Source organism: Ambystoma mexicanum, chromosome 5q (genome assembly GCF_040938575.1).
Source record: "Ambystoma mexicanum isolate Mex_15411 chromosome 5q, UKY_AmexF1_1, whole genome shotgun sequence".
Taxonomy (NCBI): domain Eukaryota; kingdom Metazoa; phylum Chordata; class Amphibia; order Caudata; family Ambystomatidae; genus Ambystoma; species Ambystoma mexicanum.
The window spans coordinates 547373083-547390933 of NC_090933.1; the positions used below are offsets into that span (position 1 = coordinate 547373083).

The 17851-nt window shown below is 43.3% G+C and overlaps 1 protein-coding gene across 2 annotated transcripts in view; it reads left to right on the plus strand.

The window, feature by feature from the left end:
* Positions 1-17851, plus strand: part of SNTG1 (syntrophin gamma 1) — a 2735678-nt gene that overhangs the window by 897056 nt on the left and 1820771 nt on the right. The window lies entirely within an intron of this gene.

Below are 17851 nucleotides of genomic sequence, written 5' to 3' on the forward strand. Positions count from 1 at the left end.
TTGCACAGGGAGCTGGTGTCTCTCCTGATGCCGCTGAGGTGCATCTTCTGCTTGTATCCAACTACCTTGACCATTGTAGGCGTGGCATAGATCACTTTGTGGGGTCCTGTGAAGCACGGTTCTTTCCATTTCTAGACAAACGTCCAGGTGAACACTCGATCGTCCGGGAGGAGATGTTTTTTATGTTACTGCTGTGCCAAGTCATTCTGTGACAGAGTGCTCTGTTGCTGGTGGGGCCCAATCTGGCGAGATATAAATCAGATATGTTTGATTAGGTTCCTGAGGTACTCCTAAATCTCATCCCCCAGAAACTGTGCAGTGGTGTGGGCATCAGATGCTGTGCATGCGGGTATGACTGGTGTATGCAGGGTTATGCCGGTCACTTTTTCATATGGTGTTTACCCTGGTTGACACATGGTCTTTCCCCTTGTGTAATGGCTTGGCAGGTGAAGAACAATGGTCTGGAGGGTTGCCCATAGCAATGCAAGAGGTTAAGATTCATTCTAATCCTTCGAGCCATCACCTCTTTGTTTTTGTTTTGGCACCCCCAAGTGGGATGGGTATGCCCAGATGTGGGTTTCGTGTCTGCTGGGCATAGAGACCCAAGCTACTCCTCACTGATGAGGCCCAACTGGATCAAAACAGGTCTGGGGATGCTTGTGGTCTTTTGCAGAGGGGATGTGACCTAGCAGTTTGGGCTGGACTGCCCCTTTGGGCTGGGACTAAGCCAGATTTGCATATGGTCTTTCCCCTTCTGTAATGGCTTGGCAGGTGATAAACAATGGTCTGAGGGTTGCCCGGAACAATGCCAGAGGTTAAGATTCAGTCTAAACCATCCTGCCATCACCTCTTTGTGTTTGCTGTATCTGTAGGCCATGTGATTTTATTGTACCCCCTCCTGTACCATCTAGAAAGGCTTCCATGTACTGTAAATGTGACATACGCTGAATCAGAAAAGATCATAATGAGGCACCCCTCGGATTGCTGCAATGCTTTTATAAGTGCTACTATTTCTTCTGCTTGCACCGAGTAGTGTGGGGGCAGTGGGAAACTTGCTTCCACATGGTACTCCCCACTCTCAAGGCTGACTACCTCTACTCCCATGTGCCTCACCCATGAGTTGTGGTAATTTGTTGATGACCCCTCTGTCAAGAGTACCTTCCCTTCCTCGAGTGGGTCCTCGCTTGCATGGGGCATGTCATCTGTGGTATCCTTGTATGAGGCACAGTCACATACTATGTCATTCTCTTGTACTGGTTCTGCGATTAATGTTGATGGATTCACAGTGTGACACTTCACTACCTGTATGGAGTTGTTTGTCACAATGCTGACACTGTGTCATGAGTGTGGATTTTGATTTTTCTACTATTGCGAAAACAGCATGCTCTACGTAGAGGGTTACTGGGCATCCCATAGTGAAGGTGGCTGATTTCTCTATGGCGAACGCTGCTGCTTCTAAGGCATGTTCACATGGAAAAGTGTCCCTGCATGATGGGGTCCAATAGACCACTGCAATAAGCCTGGGGTTTGTTTCCCATTTAGGTCTTTGTGTGAGAACTGCCATCATTACCTGACCATTGAATGTGAAAACAAACATAATTGCTTTTTGTGATCCAGTGTGGCTAGGACAGGGGAATCACTGATCGGTTTTTTGAGTTCCTGAAATGCCTCAGTCATTTGGTCTGTCCAGACAATTGGCCCTATTACCGTCTATACCGCTTTAAGCCCTTGCAGCAGTGGTTTAGTGTAAGATCAATAATCAAATATTCAACCTCGACAGTAATTACATAACCACAACAACTGCTGCAACTGCTTTATCATGGTAGATCTCAGTGTGTTCTGTACTGCTGATGCTCTCTTCAGCGTTATTCTTTTCCCTGCTGATATTATATGTCCCACGTATAGTATTTCCTTTTGATAGCACTGCAGCTTTTCCTTTTCCACCTTATAGCCCTTTTCTGCCAATAGTCATTTCTGCACACTAAAAGGTGTCCTACATATTGCATTGCTGTGCTCTGCATTTGTATGATTCCTATATCTATCTGCAGTACCCTGTTAAAAATATTTGGGTATTCACAGTACCCTTGAGGCAAACAAGTGTGTTGACATATTTGTCCTCTGTAGGTAAATGTGGTATGGGGCTGGGATTTGGGGTGTAGTGGCATAGAGACGAGTGCATTTTTAAGGTCTGCCACAGTGAAGTGAGTTGCTTCTGCAGGAATATTGCAAATTAGGGACCACTGGGAATTCTGCTTCTACAATGTTGTTCAATGGGAGCACATCTTGAACCATCCTCCAAGATAACCCTTTTGCCTTTTTGACTGGTTAATGTGAGAAACCAGAAAGAGTCTCACGTACTAGTCCCTGGTGATCTCTCTCTCAAGTGGCCAGGGCATGGCCATCGCCTTTGGATCCAGACCCTGGGGGTGGACAAGTGTGGGAGGATCACCTGGGTGTGGGATCTTGTGGGAGTGGGACACTGGATGGTGAGATGCGGTATCCCTCCCCATGTAACCATTTACCCATCCTACCAGGTAGGATACGTGGGAGCCTAACCCTCCACCCCTTTCCCTTCACAAACACTTCCACATGAACAGCCCGCTCTGGGAGAAACCAGACTCACACCCGAGCAGTGTACCTGACATGTCCCGCTACTATGCTCAGGTGAAGTCAGGCAATTACTGACAATCACTCATACCGACTTCCATTAAACTTCCCCACATGGATAAAAGGTGCAGCACAAGAGCACACCCTGGGTGAGGCAAAGCACACCAAGGAGTAGCAGTTTCGAAAAGGCAGCTGAACAAAGGGAGAAAGTCAGCAAACCACAAAGGATTCACAATGAGGAAATACCCTTGGCCTTTCCGACAGGAGACATTACTTTCAAAACCCTTGTAGATCAGAAAATGTAAGGCCAGGAAACCAGGCTAAAGAATCTGCATTGTGTGTCAGAGATACCAGAGGTTGTCCTGCGCAACTGACCAAGTTGGGTATTGTCCTTGGCTCCTAGGACAAAGTCGTGACAAGAGATCAACACAGCCGGTGAGTTGGGGAGCATGATGCAAGACCGGTCTGTGTTTATGTCAAGGTTGAAACTGGCAACATCATGTAACGAGCACAGGTACCAACATTGCTAAATGTGTGTGATGAAAGGCGTGAGTAAAACAGAATTGCTAATGAATGTTTGAACTTTGAGAAGGAAAGATACAATACCAGTGACAGAGTGGTCTGGCACTGCAAGGGTGCTCAATTGAAGGTCTCTGTAAAGGTATCCAGCCAAGGGGTGGCAGAAAAGAGAGTTAGAATATTGTGTGAAGTGAATTGAAGTAGACCGATGATGGTTAAGCCAGTGAACGGAGGATAGTGCAGGGGCAACGCGCTGGTCTTGGAAGCTAGACCAAGCAGAGCAACAGAGGCTCGAATCCCGGATCCGCGCTAAGAAACCGAACTCAGGTACGGTATTAGGCATGTTATAAAAAACTATGAAATAAATAAAAACCCATTGCACACATGAAAGTCTTTGATTTTTGATATCCAGAGGAACATGTAGAAAGTGAGATTGCATGGTCCGAGATCGAACAAGGGAGACCAGTTGTGAACATTGTGGTAGAAAGGGGTCCAAACCTGAAGGAGAGAGACCCATGATAAAAATTGAAAATGAGAACTTGTACATGTGAAAACGTGGAGAGGAAAGGGACTTTGGTGCTTAAGTATTGCGACAGACCCTCTGCAGTAAAAGACTGTTATCAGAAAAGAAGCTTTGGCAAAAGACCCTGAACCCTTTGCTTTGAAATGTATCCTCATGGCAGAGAAGCAGGAGTGTTTTTCAAAGCTCAAGTGTGCCACTTTGCTCCGTGCTGAAAACGTGGGTAAGGAAACCCAACTGCTAAACCAGCCTGACATATTGTTTCTTGAACACTTTCCTTTTTGCATACACAATTTTCCCACAGCCTTTTGTATTTAGAAGTAAGGATTGGCAATAGGTTTATTAGTATAGGCCCTTTTATTTTGACAGACTCGACTAGGACTGCGTCATTATTATTTGATGGTCGTAGCTTGCTACCATCCTTAAATGTAGGTTTAGATCAGTGTTCAACCAACCCAATGAAGTTCAATAAACACCCTTGAACTGAGATCACATGTGTCCGTCTTACTCTTGATACCATGTGAAGTGTGTGAGTTAGTATGACCTCAGATTTCCCCCTGGGCCCCTGTCTGTTTGTACCAGGTGCAATGTTACATAAAGATGGATGTTTCTTTCTTAGTTAGCAATATAATTGCTAGTTGGCCACCTGCTGACCAATTACGACTGCAGCATCGCTCACGTGGAAGAAGATTGACGGACGTGGCTGGGACCAATGGCCTGGAGCAGGTGACCACATTTTATATATATATTTTTGCATAAACTTGCATAACATCCTGGCACTTAAGAGGTTAAAAGAAGACTACATAACAGATTTCGCTCTGACTCCAGAAGGATGGCTCCTTTCTTCTGGATGGTTTTAGGCAGTTTATGAAGGATGGGGAAATATTCTCCTTCCCTTGGCCATCACTAGGCTTTTTCATATAGGTCCACACAGATGGGGGTGGTGTTGAGGGGGCTCTCCTTGCCCCAGGCAGTCGTAGGTAACTCTTCACAGTTCCAGCAACATGGGGGAAATATCTTCCTTCCCCAAGCCTCTTCCAGGCTCTCTTCCAACAGTCGCAATGATATCTGGATTTTACCAGAGGATATTTCTTTACTCCTCTGGTCTATTCTCAACTTTGGTCAAAAGGGTGTTCTGTCTCCCCCTGGTCTCCTCTTGCTCTCTTTATTGTTGGTCTTGTTCTGACCTTTGCCAAAGGGTGTCTCTACCTTCTCCCCCCCTGTTCATGTGGGTCCCAGACCCCTTCTTCAGATTTGTTAATGATATTTAGATTTTTACCAGAGGTATATCTTTTCTCCTTTGGTCTTCTCTCACTTTTTGCCCAAACAGTGTTTCTCTCTCCCACTCGTCTTCTCTTGACTTTTTCCAAGGGGTATTGTTTCTTACAGCTGGTCTTGTGGGTCGCTGAACCCTTCTTGAGATTTATGTCTCTTTCTCAGGCCCGGTTCACTATCCTGCCAGGCATTGTTTTGCATGTACAATTACTCAAACCTTTTAATCATTAGGTTCCAGACCCCCTCTTCAAGTTTACATGTCTATTACCCAGGCCTGGTTAACTATCCTGCCAGGCCTTATCTTCCATATATAATCCTTCAAAGATCTTAACATTCAGGGTCCAGACCCTTCTCTCTCTTTTGGTTTCTTTAGGAATGTTCTCTAACCCAGTATGTTTTGTTTCTCGGTTTGGTCCCCCTCGTACGAGGAGGATGATTCTGTACTTCCTCCCGACCACAGCCTCTACGTTTACCTGTGTCTGACTTGGTTTGTCAGCGTTCCGGTTCTTGGCAACACTGGCAAGCTTATCTGGCTTCCCATGGGCTCTCGCAGTCTGTTATCGGCTTTCGGCAGCTCTGCCATGCTGGTTTCTCCCTGTATGTTGGGTCTCACCTGGACCAAACCGATGGCTTCCTTCCCGTCCCCAGATGTTGGATTTCCCAGCCTTCAGGTGAGCCTTCGCTCCCCTCAGGCTTCTCTGGCGCCGACTTCCATCACCCGGTGTCCAGGTCTGCAGCACGACTTCCCAGTGCGACTTTGCTCCCAAGCTTGATGCTCCTATTGGGCAAGACTGACACTAAATAGAGTCCTTCATCAGTTTTTAAGGTAAGCATCTTTCGAATCTCCCAACTTTTTTTAATGTATGGATTTATAGTAGCGGACGTACCCAGGGGCATCTTGATATTAGGTACTGTGTCAAGACAACAGCATAGCGGTACACTGATGATCAGTTGAAAAAGTGGCTTTTCAGATTATTTCGGAAAGATAGGTAGGAGGGTTCAGCAAGCAGGTGGGGTGGAAGTTTGTTCCAGAAGGTGGCAGCCCGAACTGGGAAGCTAGCTCCTCCTCCTCTTTTGCAGTTATATCTCAGGGTCTCCAGGCAGTGTTTGTAGGCAAGGCACAGTGGTCTTGTGGGGGCTTGTCTTTTGATCTTTTGGATAAGGTATGATGGGGCAAGGTTGGCTAGGTATTGGTGAGTAATAGAGAGCATTTTGAATTGCATCCATTCCCTGACTGGGAGCCAGTGGAGGGATCTCCTTGTTTCAGACATGTGATCATATATGCGCAAATTGGTAACTGCGGCGGTGGCATTATTTTGGACTACATGCAGTTTGTTCAAGTTTTTCTCTGACGTGCCACAAAGTATGGAGTTACAGTAATACAGTTTAGATCAAACGAGAGCTTGGGCGATGTTGGTGCGGTTCTCGGAGGAGAGGAACGGTTTGCTGGCATTAATCAGATTGGTAGCACAGGCAGAAGTGAATGCAATGTGAATCGCCTGCCGTGACAAGTTGAGGAAGGAATCGAGGCAGACCCCCAATATTTTTACGGCAGATACCACAGGGATGCTGTGGCCATCAATGGTGAAGGAGTTGAAGGATGTGTCAAGCTTGGTGAGGTGTGCTGGGGAGCCAATGATCAAAAGTTCTGTTTTATCATCGTTCAAGCAAAGGCTATGCATTGCCATCTAGGTTTGAATGGTCTCATAGATAGCGTTTACCTTGGCTGTGTCTTGGGAGTAGTTTCCGGATAAGGGGATGAGGATTTGGGTGTCAGCATAATTTGTGTAAGAGGTGCTGAGGGAGTCAAGGAGATGAAAGAAGTGCTTATTGTATATGTTGTACAGGGTGGATGAGATACAAGAGCCTTGGGGTACACGGCAAGTGATGGGGGTGGCTAGTGCATTACCAGCAAAGACTCTTGATGTTCTGTTGGACAGGAAAGAAGTTGCAATTCATTTAGTGGCTTTGGTGGAGAAGTGTGCTGAGGTGGAGAGGTGATGCCAAAGAGTGGTGTGGTCCACCAGGTCAAACGTGGCCGATAGGTCAAGTAGGAGGAGAAGCGAGAGTGTGCCTGTGTCGATGGTGTCATCCAATTGATATTTTAGGTCAAGGAGGGCTGTCTTAGTACCATGCTTAGGGCAGAAACCTGATTGACGGGTACCCAGGATGTTGTGAGATTAGAGGAAGTCCCAGATCTGGAGATAGGTGACTCTATCAATGATTTTCAGCAGGAAGGGGACAGTTGTAATGGGCTGGTTAATGGGTATGTTTAGCTTGTTTCTATGTAGGGCTCTTCATTGCCCTGCTCTTCTTCATGTCAGTACTTCTGGAGCCATCCACTCTCACTCTTTTCGCACTCTTTCTCGCCATAGTATTATCTAGCTGTAAGACAGGGTTGATATGTCTGAAATAGATATCATCAGAAAGAGGAGATACAGTGGCTGGGGGTGCTTGGGCCCTATTCGAGTTGTTGGGTGAGCGATGCATGGCAGCATGGTGATTGACATACCACGCTCTCCCTTGATAGTCTTCCCTTCTCGCACAGAAGTGGTCCCTTCAAATGGGACCCTCCCACTGAGTACCACCCCCAGGGGGACTATCGGGTAGCCTTACCTCTTGGGCCTCAAAGCATGGGTCCCTCTCTGGGGAAGAAGTGATGACATCAAGGGATTCATTACAGTACTCTCTCCAAATCCTTCTGCAAGTGTGATGGGAGATCTGTGGCTAGGAGCTGGGTGTGGGGCACTTTCCTGTTCACCAACCTTATCTGGCAGGGTATACCTGCCTTGAATATTGCTTCCCCTTCCCTCTGGTTGTCTTTGAAAAGGTGTTCATCTCAGACACATCCCTCAACCTTCATGTCGGATCGATGCAGATGCGGTGTGCCACTCTGGGTAATCCCCATCAGTACTGCACACAATGAGATGGTCAGCCCCAGTGATAACTGCGGATAAATGCACCATAACAATGGAACCAGTTTCTTTTTCATGTTGAACTCTGGTCTAAATACAAATTCACAGGGTATGCACAGAATCTTTCCTCTAATCCTTGGCATCTGCCCTAACAGTACTGTTAACCAGCAGAGGAATAACTCAGGGAGAAGCAGCCTCCTTCTCAAAGCGCTGTGTGCACACAGCGACTGGATAACCGCTACCACCCTGTGAAGTATGTCCCTGGTGTGGATCACACTATGCCCACTTCTGTAAACAAAATAGTCATGTTTAGCTTACTCATGATATCCCTACCCAGAAATTACTGGTATGTCTTGTGAATACAGCAGTGGGGCTGAGAAGTCATGTGTGCCTATGGTGATTAGTAAATCTTCTTTGAAAGGACCAAAAGTAACAGCCGCAGGGAATCTCTGTGTTCCCATTATTTTGTCTGACAGTGGGAATGACCCCTCTTTAATGCAGGATTTGATGGCCCCTGTGTCGACTAGAAAAGAACATTTTCTATTCCCTATCTTCACTCCCACCCGGAGTGTCTCTTCTGGGTCAGCAGTTACTGATTGCACTGTGCACACTACAACTCTCTGTGGGCTTTCCTGTTGAGTAGTGGTGGTGGACCCCTCAACACACTCTTCCCTTTGTAATGCGTCACCATGCGCTGTGTTCTTTTCCCATGCGGGAGCACATGCCTGGGTAAATGTCTGTACCTGGGGCTGCATTTGCTGGGGGTGTGCATGCGGTTATGTTGCAGGGCATGGAGATTAAGGGATGGGGGCATATTGCTGCTGCTCAGAGGGGTAGGTGGGATAATACATCAGAGTGTAAGGGGTACAGGGCATGGTTGGCTTGCTCCGGCATTCTCACACAAAATGACCCATCTTCCCACATGACCAACATTGCTGCCCCACTTGTGATCTTGTCCCTGCAAACCCTCCTCCTACCCCTCTGAAAGCTTCCTCTGCCTCTCCAATGACCTCCTGTGACCATTCAAAGTCCTGGTGCCCCCCCCTGTATAGGGCTGGGCTCGGGTTGTCTGTCCGTGGTGCTGGTTATTACCACATCCTCCTTGGCCATCTTTGCTAACCTCTTCTACACTAACTTTGCTTCAGCCCCCTGAGTCTGTTCTTCCCAATCCTTCTCCTGCCTCTGTCAAAAATAGTGGTGTTTGTGGGCCTGTATCTCTGATAATGGTTTATCTTCTATCCCAAACACCTTACTCAAATCCACTTATTCTTCTGTGCGGAGGCCCTTACTTAACAGATGATAGAAAACGGGAATGTCTTTGTCCCATGCTTCCCTGGTCTCAAATAGCCACATCTCTTGTATCTGTTGTATGTGAAGGGTCCTCACCTGCCTTCATCGTGCTGGCCATAATAGAGTTCATATCTGGCGTATCGGGGTATATATCCCACACCTATGCTCAGCAGTAGCTAAAGGGAGCGCCATCATGTGCGTTGTTGCATGGCATCACTCCCTTTAACCCTGCCTTTCTCCAAATTTCTTCTGCCTGCTCCCCAAGCAGGGAGGCAACCAAGCTCTTCATATCCTCTATCGATAACATTACTCCTGCTATGTGTTTTTCTAAGGCATGGATTCACTTGCTTGCTCCCACTTTGAGGGAGGGCATGGAATGCATTAGATTTTCCCAATCCATTTGGGGTCAGGGCACATACTGCGGTCCACCCACTCCCTTCTGCAGCAGCAGGAACAATATTCCTCGCTTTCTAGATTGTAATGCTGCCTTTGTGTCCTGGTCTTAGCTAAGGCTAGTCGCCCGACCCACGGTCGAAGCCTGTTGCTCCAAGGGGTTTGCTCCTCCAAGCCATCTGACTCCCACTCAATGTCATCTTTGTTTCGTGCTCCCCCCCTGTCCTCTTTGTATGTTCATCCTCACTTTCCCCTATCCCTATCGGGGTGACTTGAACCGCCTAACCATCTATTTTAAAGACTACCTGTCCCGCTCTTTGCTCGTTGGTCCCTACGGGTATGTTGTGCTCTTGGTTGTTGCTCAGACTCTGCAATGTTTCCCTTAATTCTTGTTCTGCTTCCTGTAATGCTTCCTCTGCCTGCCTGTACACCTTGCTCCAAATGGCTAAGATCATTGACTCCCCGGGGGCATCCCATGACTTTTGTTGCTTCCCCTCACCCCATCCAGGGGAGTAACCTTGGGGTTTGTGTATCCTACAGGAGGGTGCAATGGGATGCACCCATAAGGGGTCAGAAGGGCACCGGCTTGTTTATTCGTGAAGGCAGGCCCCTCCCACTCTTGGGAAAAATCCCTTCTACGAACATTTTCCATGAACCTAAAATAACTGACAAATGTTCAATTGCTTCCCCACGGTGATCAGATCTTCCCTACAGTTCCTTGAACCCATTCCCAGTGATATTTCAAGATGCTGTCCTTATACTGTGGTAATGCATTACACATAAGCTCCAATGGGTGTGTCCATATTATCTCAATACATTGATCAAAAACAACTTTAAAAAAAGTCTTGTTCACCCCGGCACAGCAGCCGTTCTCAAACCAAAAAATATAAAATCAGTTACCTTCAAAGCTCCCCCTTCAATGAGGTATTGTTCTATTTATAATGGTCAACAACTTACAACACCAGCCATCTTTGACTTTTCACCTCATCACCAACAGCCCCTTTCAACCAACCTCTGGTACTGAACACGTATATTTACACACGATATTCACCCCTGCATTTTCACATCAAGAAATATACACACAATAATATATATTCTTCCTCTGTCCTCTTACCTTGGGACATGGGAACTCAAAACCTCATCAAGTTCCCTTCTCTCTAGAACATAGGGCTAGCCCTGTTATCAGCTACACAATGTTGTATTTTCTCACAAAATCATCATATGGCTTAGCAATCAAGAGACTAGCAAAATGTATTTCCACACAAAAAGTGCTGTCAACTTACTATGTGCTCACAGTCCCCTCAATGTCATGCCCCCCTTGAACTGCCTGCACATCCCAGGCTGGCAGTACCCCCCCTCAAGGGATCAGACACATATTTAGACCAAATCGGCATCTGCTCACCTCTCTGTTGGCTATGCACAGAAATTGCTTCAGGTTCGAGGCACTACAGTCCGGGTTGTGCAGCAGGACGACCCTTGGTTTCTCCCGCAAGGGCTGGAGATCATGTCGGGGTCACCAAAAATGTGGTTTAGACCAAAAAAATCTACCCAAGGAAACAATGAGAGGCATAGGTTACAGGAAAACGTCTTTAATGCAGTCAGTCAGCTCTGAAGAACTGGAAACACAAACCACCCACTTTGGGTTACAGAATTTATAGGCAGAAACCACAAGAAAAACATACAATATAAATTACAGGTGTATTATAATTGAGTCATCCCCAATGGCTCTCACCTATACGAGTACCTAAACACAGCATACTATATCTAATTTTATTGGTTGGTGCATTCCTAGTGACCTGGTGAGTGCATCCCCCTGCAGACACCCTAATTGCATAATCAGCAGAAAAAAAGACAAACTAACCCCTATGTGGCAACAAACTTGAAACAGTGAGTTTCTCTCCCACGGAACCCGTCATTTTGGCAACCCCCTCATCCTCAGGCTTTGTAGCCCTTTAAGCTGTAACATACTTTTTGCATCTATTTTAGTGTAACATGTTGCTGTCTCCGGCACAGTCTTTAAGCCAAAATCCCATATCTTCTGGGATGCATGTGGCATCATGAGAAGCGTAACTAAAGCACCATTCCTTGGCAGACACATTTTTCATATTTGTGTTTCAAAACCACCCTACTGTGTACCCAGCAGTCCTACGACTCAATAGAGGGCAGTAGAACCACTGTCTGGTATAAGTGGTCTGGCATCATCTCTACACAAGGTCTTTGTTCATATTGAAAAAAATCCCTTTTAATAACTCTTGTGTGTCTGCGTCAAGGATACAAATTATTACTTTGTGTAATGCTCAAATGTCCTGGGAACAGCTTCATGAGAAGGAGCAGTCATGGTTTAATTCTTGAAACAATGCCTGGTGCGTGTCCTGTCCCTCCACCCCAGGATCTGGCATTATGGTTTTCTCTGAAGGGAAGCAGGACTGCAGTTTGATTTTAGTAAATGACAGGACATACAGAGAAATGGGCCTAGTGTTGGGAATTGCAAATCCTATCACCTTAATGTCAGTAACTACCTCTAAAGCAGCAGTCAGAAGAATGTGCCATCTTTTGTTTGACATTAGGTCTAATGTGACAGAATGGTATACTTAGTGGTGTTAAGATAATAGTGAGGCAAAAGAAGGGCCTGGTTCAGTATAATTGTCTAACCTTGGTCAGCTTGTCAGAGCTCTTCATGTGGATAAAAAGGTTATATTTCTTTATAACTAAACATTTTATGGAGAATGCACTTATAACAAAACTTTTATAATGATAAATATAACAAATTCTTTATTTTCCCAACCGTTTCCCAAAAAGATGTAACCCTTTTCCCCACCCCTAAGTGCATTCTTCATAAAATGTTTCATTATAAAAGATTCAATATATGTTCATTCTTCATAACATTTTCGATATAAAGACTGCATACCGATAACATTCTCAGAGCCTATACTTGTTGCATTTGGTGTGTTGATACTGCATCCCCATTTCTACAACGGGAGACAGGAGCCTCAGCAGGTTAGTGGGTCTCTGGTGGTTAGTAAAATGTGTACGGTGCTCTGGCAGTTCTCGCCCACATTTTTAGCCAACTGATTGGATGAGCACCCTTCCAAGGTGCAAATATTTCTATCAATTCACATCCTAAATAATACTTTGTCACTTCTAAGCTGCACTTGATTCTATGTCCCTAATGCTCTTATTGGTCAGTATAAAACCTCTTTTCAGTTCACCATTAAATCAACTTCCAATCAACCCATAGCCAGTCCAACACATTTGTTTTTCTCCATTATCAAAAACAGGTAATTCCTATCAGAGAAAGGTTCTGTGAAAAATGTATATTAATATACTTCTTTTTACATAACTCCCCAAAATGTAAATGAGAGTTATGATTATCTAATCTATGTGCAGGCGATTTTAAATGTATGCTAAAATTAATTGCATTACAATTCTGCAGGTTTGGCTCTAAAAAATAGTGCTATCAGTTTAGAACTCATAGGATGCCAGTCCACTACACTCAAGATCGGAACACAGTTTTGGGATTTTCTAATAAAAGGATGAGCACCCCTCCACTTCACTTTGTGAATCCTGTCCCAATGTTGGGAGCCGTTTCCGTACAGTGCAGCATCAAGAGTGTTTTTATATTGGGATTATTTTTTATTTTCCTAATTAGGATGGCTAAACTCCCTTTCACTTCACAAATGCCCTGTTCATTTCCCATTTAAAATCCATGTATTTTAGAACACTAGTTTGTTATACTCTCTTCAGAGCTGGATGTTAATTAATTAATGACAGCAGTTTGCAATCCTATTCCAAGTAAGAGGGGCTACATCCCCTGAACTGAATGATTTATAGCAATAACATGCTAAACATGGACTATGGACTATGTTATGTGCAATATTGAACTCATATCATGAATGCTCTAATTCATTTCAAATAGTGTCTATTTTATTCTATTTTTTTATTCAATTTTATTTATATATTTTGAAAAACTGATGTTTTGTACTTTTATACTTTCAAATGGACAGACTATTATAACACAACGTTCTTATTCCAGCAATTATAAACCTCAATTTGACTGAATATTATCAATACATTATTTTACAAAACATTATAAGCCAACATACATGTTGACTCACTTGACTCAGGGCTACACTTACACTTTGTAAGTAATGTTAGGCTGGCTGAGTTATAAACATGTTATATCAAGCAAAATATCAGATTGTACAATTCATTTTGACATTTTGCAGTGATGTGTTAAGTGTGTACTTTATCTTTCAGTTTTTGCTGTTAATTAAAAAGCTATCTAATCTGAATCTCATATCATAATAACATGTATCAACTTAAAATATGACTGTACAGAGTGTTGTATGAAATAAAAAAGTAAGACAAAGAATAGAAACAATATGCTTAGTAACTTCACAAATCTGAATATTTGTGTTGCCAATATAATTTATCAATATCTGTTAGCTTGAAAACTGACATTCATTGTGTATTTACTATACATTCAATGCCCCCGCCCCCATAGTGAACAGTGATATTTTAAAGATACAGCTGGTATAGCAGTTAGACAGAAAAAGTGTTGATCTTTGACTGCAGTTAATTTCGACTATAATAAATCTTGATTTACCTACATAGATCTTCTTTCAAAATATCCCATGATTTGAAGTTCTTAGTTCTTTTCCTTGATTGACTAAATCAGAAAGAACTTTTTTCATTCTATTTGATATAGATATCACATTATATATCAGCCTATTATATTTAACATGTGTGAGGAGCCAGAAATGAGACGTGCACACAGAGGAATAATGGTTCTGGTTATAGACTTTTATTAAATAACAGAAGGGCTAGAAAATGCCTCGCTAGCCCAAATCTAGGAGGTATTTCCCTACCTCAAACAAAACTAATGCTCTGTCATATGTGAAGATGTCCAAAGCAAAAATGTGTCATGTGTCCGAAATCCTATCCTAGCCCTCACACTCTAAAACTAAATTTAAGATGCTATGGATATTGTCTCTCGTTCAAAGTGCACAAATGTTGACATCCAACATAAACGTAAAGCCAACAAAAGTTCCAAGTGTACACGGTTCAGAGTTCCACGGAATGACCGTCCCCAGGTCTCTCTCCTCCACAAATTAAAAGTTCCACACAAAGAATAGCCAAGTGTCTTGTAGCCCAAGAGGATAATTCTGTAGAGGAGCAGGTAAATGTTTTCTTGCCAGTTCCCGCCCCCTCACTGCCGTTATATTGGAACAGTCAAAGAAAATTCATACATGGGACCCCTTGCATCGTTCCGATACCACTTTGAGTGTATGAAAGACGTTATGCACTCAGACAGCCATACAGAATGTACCCTTGCACTGAAAGTGTGGAAGGATCTCACTTGGCAGAAAGCTAAATGGAAGGATGTCACTTACCAAGATGTCAGAATACATCAATGAATAGTATGGACAAATGTTAAAGTGAAATCTGATGAGGATAAAGTGGTGTCATGAAGAAGATATATGAACCGATATGAAAATATTAAGTAACAATGTAACTGACGCACTGAGAGTAACATGAACCTAAAGCTGAAGTAATCAAGGTTCCAAAGAAGATGAAGTAACTTACTGACCAATAACTGTAAATACGAAGTAAATAAGGTAGAAAGACAACGTATAGAAGCTTGCAGTAGAGGAATGTATAATGTGGCAAGGACCGCCATATTAGGAAAATGGACGACAGCTCAAATTGAATTTAACTAAGCTACCTCAGAGACAGGCAGAGGCTGTAATAATCAGGGAACACGTAAAAACAGCCCTGTGAGCAGACTTGATGATGAGTCATGGTTGGCCCAGAGCGAAGATGCTATTTTGGAGGATAAGCACAAAGCACAAATGGAGTACATGGATAAACTCTGAATGTGTGACATTCTTTATAAATGAAGAAAGATGAAAACATCTGTGAGAGCCAAGCAGCTGGTCAATTACAAGTGTATAAAGTTCCTATGAGATAGAGTGAGCAGGTTTCTAGAGGGCAAGAGGAGCAACAGCACCCTGCATAATTAAATTAAATAGCAGTAAATGAAAGGCAGAAACGGACACATTGGTTGTCTTTTCACATGTGACTCAGAAGTAAAAAACAAAGGCTGTTCATTAGAACTGTAAACTAAGATAGTGGTGTGCTCATACTCCCTTGAATGTTCCAGGACAGTGAGCAGCAACAAGGTCAACTACAAACAGAAGACTTTGGCTGATGGCCTACAGATAATAGACTAATTGGGAAAATGGGAGAATTCCAACAGGATCCAAACATCTAGGTTTTGTTTCATGTATGTGCTTCTATGGAGCTAAAAGTCCAAGGTCGGGATAGAATGCAAACCAATCAGTGGGGTTGGGGGACAACCTAACATACAGTGTTGCAGCAGCCAATCCACTTATGTCTTGTCTGTTATACTCAGTACTATATATGTTTAGAGGTAGTTCAAGGCATGCCCTACAGATAAGGGGTAGCCAATAAAGCACTGACCCTTATATGTTCTATAAGTAGATATAGTCCCTTCACTAATCCCTTCCCTTGATAGGTTTTGTATTTTGCCACATAGAATGACATCATCAGTGACGCATATTGGGGTATAAGACCTCCATGTAATCAAACTTGGTTGTGAGTGTGCAAGCATCACTCTGATGTCTGCCAGTTGACCCTGCTTTATTAAACAGAGAATAAAGTAGTACTTTGCCATACTCTTTCAGTCTGTCCAATTATCTGGCCTAAGATCTATTGGTGTTGCAATCCACTCCCGGGATAATGGCTCCCTTCCCAAGGTTTCTCTTATATGGCATGATATGATATGGCATTTATAATGTGCCTGTACACAAGTGTTTTTAGGCGCGACAAGTCAAGGAGGGGGACACAAAGGGAGGACAAAATAATGATATTACTAGGCCTTGTGTAATTCAGATTGTGTAAGTGCGGGGAAGACGGAAGGGGAGAAGTGCCCATTGAAGATAGGTCAAAATCTCTTATGCTGCCGTAGCTCACTCAGCACCAAGCTGGAGACCCCATGTTTCTCTTCCATGAATGGTTTATAACCATATCATGGAAATTGGATTCTCCCTGCGACTAGAATGCTGGTGTTGGTTCTCATTGGGAGTAATCATCACTGCTCCTTGCCTCTTTCTCATCTCCGTTGTTGCCAAACTATTCTTTATGTGATATTGAAAAATACTGGCAATGGACTTGACAAGTGATTGAGTAAGATGGTTACAATATGCACTCAATGCATGAGGAAGGGAGGAAACATCCCTAAAGGGGAATGGGGGGATATGTGCTTTCCTCCAATTATGACATGCCATCCCTCTGAAGTTTGCCTCCTCATGTGGTCCTCTCCCAAATAGACACCCCCAGGGTGAGGATCAGGTAGTGGCTGTTGTCCCCTGGCTATATGAGCAGAAGCTACCTAAGGCAAAGGAATGATGGCATCAACAGATTCATCACACATGCTATTAACTTGATTACTCACCCTATTCCCCTCCTAATGGGTATCTCTTGAATGGCCTGCTGTCTCTTACTAAAAAAAAAAAACACTCTTAATGATTGGATCTTATCTGTAATATTAAAACAAATCAGAGCCCTCTCATTTCACTGTGACATTCATCTAATCCTAGACTTTTACACATTATTATTATTATTATTATTATTATTATTATTATTATTATTATTATTATTATTATTATTATTATTATTTTATTATTATTATTATCATTATTATGTTTTTAAGTCTCATTGGCTGCAGTGTTAGGATAAATTAATTTCTGTATGTAAATTGTAACATTTGAATCAAGCCCTGCATTAACCTGTGGACAGAATCTTGCGTTTCAGCAGAATGGCTCCTATAATCAAGCCTATGTAATTGCTTCAGTCAATGATTGATTTAAATGAAATGACAGGTCCTGCGTGTTCTTCTGTATTAGGCAAACCACTTGTTTAGGTTTATAGCAATGCAAACCTCTAACAGTATCACTTTAATGGAAGGATTTCTTTTTGAGACTCTGCAATAAAAGTACAGGCTTCGACCAGCAGATTCTAACCTCCATTCACACTGCAAATCTCAAATTCTTCATATTTTAACTTATATGTTTAAGAATCTCAAAATTACAAACATTAATAATGTCTTTGTAACACAGATGAAGTACAGTAAAATCCGCCAATGTCTAAAATGGGAATCTGTATATCAAGAGGCGGTAAGACCTAGACACTCGCAATTTACTACCTCTCCTCGAATTAGTCTTGGACAACCTGAATGAGAAGATTTGGGATTCCTTTGACAAATGTATAGAGGTTATTAAACCCTATGTTACTGTACTAACCAAAGGGA